The 7176-nt window shown below is 42.3% G+C and overlaps 1 protein-coding gene across 2 annotated transcripts in view; it reads left to right on the top strand.

Moving 5' to 3' along the window:
• Nucleotides 1-7176, top strand: part of Slc7a14 (solute carrier family 7 member 14) — a 105345-nt gene that overhangs the window by 89874 nt on the left and 8295 nt on the right. The gene's annotated exons all lie outside the window — the stretch shown is intronic.

Raw genomic sequence — 7176 nt, 5'->3', positions numbered from 1 at the left:
TCTCTCTCTCTCTCTCTCTCTCTCTCTCTCTCTCTCTCTCTCTCTCTGTCTCCCTCCCTCCCTCCCTCCCTCTCTCCCTCCCTCTTCATCTCTTAGTCATCCTAGGAATGGAACCAGAAACATTTTACCACTGAGATATATCCCCAGCCCTTTTTATTTTTATTTTGAGACAAAGTCTCGCTAAGTTACCTAGGCTGGGATCAAAGTTGCAATCCTCCTGCCTTAGCACCAGGTAGCTGGGACATGGGTGTACACTACTGCTGATCAAACTTATCCCAACATTTCCTTCTAATTGGCCTATGCAGCTCCATTCTTAAGAAAACTGGCTGGCTCTATGGACCCTTGCTTTCTGCATTTGAATCAATAGACAGCTGTCCCCTTTCTGCCCGTTATGTTCTTGGGCATTGGTTCTTGTAAAATGACTGATCAATCCATCATTTCACTGCAAATTATGTTATTGAAATTTCTTCTCATGTGAGGATAATTAGGATCAAGAAAAGTTGATTTAAAGTGAATGCACATTTTTAAAAGGAACACAAACAATATTATTAAAGGGGAGGGGGTGATTGGAATTCTGTCTTGGAAATTAAAAATTGCGAAACAAAACATTATGAAGAAATTAATTTATCTCACATTTGATAAAACTAAAATATAATCACGCTCTACTTTTTAAATGAACAGAGTATAGAGGGCCAGGGATTTAGCTCAGTGGTTCCGCCACCTGCTTCGCAAGCGCAAGGTCACAAGTTTGATCCCTGGTACTGAACAAACAAAACTCATTTGTCACATTTGGCCAGGCATGGTGGTGCATGCCTGTAATCCCAGCATTCATGGGAGGCTGAGGCAAGAGGATTGCTGTGAGTTCAAGACCAGCCTAGGCTACATAGTGAGTTCCAGGACAGTCTCAACTACGTGGTGAGACCCTGTCACAAAAAAAACAAAAATAAATAAATGAACAGAGTATGAATTGTGGAGTTTGGGGCATTATTTTTCTGACAAAATCATATCACGGCACTATTCTACGTCCCCTTAGTTCATACTGACTTTTGTAACATACCCAAGAGTTTTGCCCTTCATCCCTAGGTCCTTTCTGCATTCTCTGATATTCAATCACCCTCTTGGAAAGTCCCATCATGCCATCAGCCTTGCTGATTTTCTCTCCTCTGCCGTTAATAACTGTGTGACTCTGATCCTCAGTGGTTTACAGATTTCTGCGTGGAAGTTGTCAAAACTTACTTTTGTTGACTTCAAGAAGTCCTATATCTTTTCCAAGATTTCTAATCTTACTTTGTGATCAATTTATATTGTATTTGCTTTACATTTTTACCATCTGTGACCATCGCTGATGTTTATGAGATGGCTGGGGATTGATTCAGTGAGAACTCGAGAGGGATGTCTAAGCCAAGACTAATTTTAAAGTTCCTGAGTCAGTATCTTTTGTTTATTTGTTTTTTCTGAGATAGGGTCTTACTATTTAATTCAGGCTGGACTTGAACTCACTGTGTAGCCCAGGCTGGCCTCAAACTTCCAGCAATCTTCCTGCCACAGCCTCCCAAGTGCTGGGATTAAAGGCATGTGCCACCATGCCCGGCCCTTAGTGAGTAGTTTTATGTACCTGATACAACTTGGTGACCCCAGGTTCTCTGATAACCAATACTTAGCTAAGGAGGATCCTTAATTACTTTGATAACTAGGCAAGTAATAGATTAAGTATCCCCTGTCTAAAGGACAGGAAAGAGATGTCTGCGAATCAACTAGCCTGGGCAAGGGGACAGAGACTGCTTGAGGCCAAAGAAGTGGGGGTTCAACACTTGTCCTCTGTGCCTAGAACAGGTACCTATGCTATAGGCTCAGGAACTGCCTCTTATGTTGTACAAAGTACTTCTCAAAGGAAAAGAGAAAAAAACAAGTCAAACAACCAGAAAGATCTTCAAGGAAGTAGAATCTGAATGGGGGCCATAAGGTAAGGTTTTGATAGAGAGAAGCAGAAAAACACAGTCATCTGAGGAAAGACGGTGTCTCCAACAGATTCCATGCCTCTGTGGGTCACTCTTGCTTTCTGTGAATGCTGTGTCCCAGTTCTTCACTGTTTTAAGTGAAGACTTCACTTGTTAGACTTTAGGGGGCTTTCTTGAGAGGACCCCACTGACTCTCTGAGATTTTCACCATTTTTAGAATTTATTCACAATCTCTCATGCCAGTTTAAACACTGTCCACTGGAACACGTAGCTCACCAGTGGAAAGATTCTATTCTGGGTAGAAGTGACTGAAGTGGGTGAAAATATTTTAGTCATGAATTTGTGACGAGAATTAAGCTGTAGACCTCAATATAAATGGGCTGATTCATTCACTCACAGACTATCAAAGCTGGAGAGGCTTTCAAATCAAGTACAATGTCACCCACAGGATGGTGCTCACTCCACTAGTGATATTTCAGCTGGTTTGAAAGAAAATTTGAATGAACTTTCTAGAATATTGTATAGTTGCACATTTTCAAATGTATTAGAAAAACTATATATGAATCTGGTGATTTCACAAATATTTTTGCTTAGGAAGAAACTATAGATTTTTTCATTTAAAAAGTGAATCGTTCTTTAAAACATCAGTATAGGTGGCATATGATTTATAGTAATAATTAACACTAACATAGCACCTATATACCAGCTATTATTCTGAGGGCTTTACTTACTGAATTTGTTCCATTTGCTTATTTAATCCTCAAAAAAAATCTCCATCTTAAAGATAAAGAAACTGAGATACTTGCCCAAGAACAGGCAGCCAAAATCTAGCAGAGCCAAGATTAGAACTCAGGGGGCGAGGGCCACAGTCCATAGCCAATATATTAAAAAGGAAGCATATAAACAAGGAGAGCTGGGGAGATGCGGGTGTGATCACCAACCCTTCCCCTTCTTGATTTTACAAAGAAGTAAACTGAAGCTACAAGAAATTAGACAATGCACCAAAGGTCAACAGGAAGTCATCTGAAGGGCTATTACTAGAATCCAGTATTCTTGTGCTCAGACGTGGGGTTCCTAGCAGCCCACCGGCTGCCTCTGAGCAGACCTTCTTATCTGATCAGGAGTTTTGGTGGTGATTAACATATCAAGTCAAGACTGGCTTCATAGGCATGACCTATGCTCAGGGTCCTTAGTTTGGCTTAATATTCTGCTGCTGCCATCTTGAATTCTTAATAATTTCTAAGTAAGAGGCCCCATGTGTTCATTTTTCGCTGGGCCTCAAAAATTCTACAGCTGATTCTGCATAGTATGTGTAGAGTCTGAAGCACCAGAGGCATTTTGCAACACTGCTGAGGGGGCAGAGGCCCTCACTTTTGCAGTTCGAATCATAGCTCTGCCATAACTTATCTTGTGACCTTGGGAAATTCACCTAACTTCTTCGGGCTTCTATGTATTCACCTATAAAAATGCAGATCATTCGATCATCCCAGAACTGATTTTTGGAGGTGCTCCAATGAGAAAATGTTGAAGAAAGCAATACGAAATATTTCCTCACTTTCCCTTAAAAATCTGAAAGAATTCATTGTCTGCCAGTGGGAACAGACTAGCTATCAAATGCCAGAACACAATGTGAACCTGTATGGACTCCAGCTGTCCTTTTATCGAGCAGAGAAAAACTCCCTGCCTTCCTTTTGCAACCTTGCAGTTAGCAGACTCCAAACCCTCCCAGAAACTGCTCTACACTGACTAAGTGGACGTCACCCTTCACCGTGGGCTGGCCAGACACTGGGCCCAGGCACCTACTATTCAACACAGCCCAGCTAATCACAATACGCAGCCCACAAGCCACAATTGAAAAGGATTTCTGGTGCACTTGTAAGACCTAAAGTCTCACTTCCACTCCGAGGAGCATGAACAGCCAAAAGGGCCTTCAAGATGCTGGGGCCCATAGCCTAGTGATGGCTCCGGATGCAAGACCTTGGGTTCTTACTTCCAGGAGCTTGGACAGCCAAAAGGGCCTCCAAGATGCTGGCCTATAGCACCTGCTAACTGCTTTGATAACATGATTTTTGAAGGCAGCCACATGATGAAGCTTAGCCCAGGACAGAGATTATCAACTCTGGCTACACATCAATAATACTCTGGGTTGCTTCGAAAACATTCTAAGCTCAGGATCCCCCGACAGAGATTTTCTGATCCAACTGCTGGGTACTTTTAGAGGTCCTCCGAGTTATTTTTTTTTTTTTCTCCGAGTAATTTTAATGCCCAGCCAGATTTCCGGCAGTTCTCAAAGTATGGTCCCAGGCCAGCAGCATTAATATCTCTGGAGAACTAGTTAAGAAGTGCAATTTTAGACTCCATCCCAGACATTCAAAATCAGAATCTCTGAGGGCACTTTAAGGCAGTCGGGGAAAACCTATGGCATGCATGTTATTGTGTTTTTCTTTCAAGACAAAAGATGTTAATGTATGAGCTGTTTTCTTCTAAACCAAAGCCTCAGTGTTCAAGTTTAATTGCTGCCTTGGTACTTTGCAATAAATAAGTGGGTTTTGGGTTGCAGTGTAGCTCTCTGTTTGCCATCACTGGTTTAAGGTATAACAAACTTTCCAAGTGATTCTAGTGTACGTCAGAAATGGAGAGCCACTGCTCTAGCGATCAGAAGAAGAAATTATCAAGCAGGAAAGATAATTTAATTACAAAAACTCTTTCAAAAACAAATCTTTGCATATAAAAATATATCCACCCAACAACTCCAAAGTGGCTTATACAATCTTTAATGATCTTAGAGAAATGTTCCACTTTTAAACTTCTAAGCCTCCAAAACATCAGATCTTTCTTTTTAATCCTTCTGCACACAATATAACTTTCTTGGGAAGAACAGTAAAGATGGTTTTAAATGGAGCTTCTTGTGAAACATCAGCTACTTTTTTAAAAGCTTTCCTTGGTTGGGCTGAGTCATAACTTGATAATCATCTTCGACACATTTTTATCCAGTGTTCTCTAAATGAATCTTAATTACAGCATTTTATAACAATGTATTGCTAAGCTTTTGACCTTCAGAAAAACATATCTCAGAGTAAAATGAAGCAGTCTCCAACAAGCTTACCCAACACGTTTCTTTTCCTTCAGACGAGATAAATAATATATAGTAAATGTTATTAATCCCAACAAAGTGAGCACAAAACATCCTTAATTTTCTTTTCTCTTGGCTAATGCGGATTTGCAAAAGAACATTTCAAGGGGTTGGGCAGAGTCTCAGGGAATATGACACCTGCAGGGACATGGTGAGAGCACCACACCCATCTTTCAGATCTATCCCTCCCAGTGGGCCTTTGTCATGAATTAACCATCTGGTAGCCTCCCCCTTACTGAGAGCTGCTGGGTTTTCATTTGGGAGTTTTTTAGTCCCCCTGAGGAAAATGAATTTTTGTCTATAGATATAGAAAACATGCCAGCCTTATGTGGACTTGGTCAAATCCTACACCATGAATCCTACACCAAAGCATAAATATTCTAATGAAAATACATGCCCTTATGATCTTTAGTTGATGTAGTACCTGAAATCTTACTGTAAATGACCAGAAACAGCCACTGTGAGGAAGAGAAGAGGGAAGGAGTTGGGACTTGAAAGGGCACCAAATTCTAGACAATGCCTCCCATAAATGAGTCTGAAATTCTCCTTGGTGGCAGAGGATAAAACAGTTGGTGTTTTCAATATCAAAGTCATATTCAGAAGAGCAAGAAAAATAGGAAGGTCCAGCTGAGGGTGGCAACGGGGCTGGATTCCAAGAGGGAGGGAGTGTGGAATGGGTGCACAGAGGACACTGTGCTGGACGTGAAGAAATAGGGACAAGAAAGGGCAGGGCTTTACTGCAGCAGCAGCCAAAATACTGACCTGCCTTTGAGACAAAAGAACAGGGAGAGAGAGAGATAGGACTCTGGCAGAGGTGGAGGGCCCTGTTGCCAGTGTGAGCAGTGCACCTGGAACAGACTCCCGGCCCCACCCACAAAGGGCAACTGGCTTCTTTCCCTCATCATTGTGTTTGTGAGACTCACCCATCCTGCTGCAGTTTTTATGGTTCATTTCCATTGCTGGCTGGTCTCCCTCTGCATTAGCATGTCACCATATATCTGTCCATTCCCTAAATAACTTAGGCTGTTTCCAGTGTGGGGCTGTAGAGAACAGAGCTGCCGTGAACATCCCTACACCTGTCTTTGGTAGTCACGTGGACAAATTCAGACAAAATAAGGGTCCCTAATTCTATTCTGTAGATGAGAAACTTAGTATAAAGTCACATGACTTCACATCAGATCAGTTGCAGGACCAGGGACAGAACGTCCTCCTTCCCTTCCTGCATCCAAAGCCTGCTCTTCCTGGCCACACCATATTAAACAACCCTGGCTGTTATTACAATCAACAGGACTCAGAGTGGTGCTTTTGAAAATAATGAGCAAGAGTAGGAGATGGTGGAGATTGCAGTGGGTGGGAAGGACACCTTCTCATTACCATCCAGTCTCCATTTCTGCATTGGCAATGTCTGTTTTGGAAAGTTTATCTCAGAGTAATCAAAATAAAAAGGCCTCTGGGCACAGCAGAGGGCCTCAGCTATCTGCAGCAGGCAGAGCTTCCTGTGGAAAATGCACCCCAGGAAGAGGCAGTTCTGCCCAGCCTGAGGCCAGGAGGCTACCTACCCTGGCCCTAAGCATGGAGCTTTGTGTAGAGGACAAGCAGGTCCCAGAGATCATGTACCTGCTCTTACACCTGAGTTTGTGCCTGCAGAGTTAGAAATCTGCTATATTACTTATCTGTTTCAGAGCTGAGATTTTGTCTCAGAGGATCAAGCCTCCCACACTCTTAAGTTTATAGGGTTGGGGTCATTTGCTTAAATTGCAAAGGGTGAATCAGCACTACTAGGTGAGCAGGTGTTTGATTCATGATGACCAGGTGCCCTGGCATCTGAAGACAGGCATGACGTCCCTAAACCTTCCCTGGAGGCCCCTGGGTGGAATGGGAACAGCCCTCTGCTTAGAGAGCTGTGAGCTCCTGGGCTATTTCAATGGCTGATTTGTGTGTGCAGTTCTTAACTTCTCTGGGATGATGGCTGATACAGTTCCTACTTACAAATGACTTTAAGATTGAAACATATTTTATTACATCAAGAAAGCCCATTCAGTTGTCACAGGTGTGATTCTTTTTTTTTTTTTTTTTTTTTTTTTT

This window comes from Fukomys damarensis, unplaced genomic scaffold (assembly GCF_012274545.1).
Source record: "Fukomys damarensis isolate Sample0158 unplaced genomic scaffold, DMR_v1.0_HiC HiC_scaffold_12, whole genome shotgun sequence".
Taxonomy (NCBI): domain Eukaryota; kingdom Metazoa; phylum Chordata; class Mammalia; order Rodentia; family Bathyergidae; genus Fukomys; species Fukomys damarensis.
The sequence above is the reverse complement of the archived record's forward strand: the minus strand, read 5'-3'. Positions and strand labels throughout refer to the sequence as shown.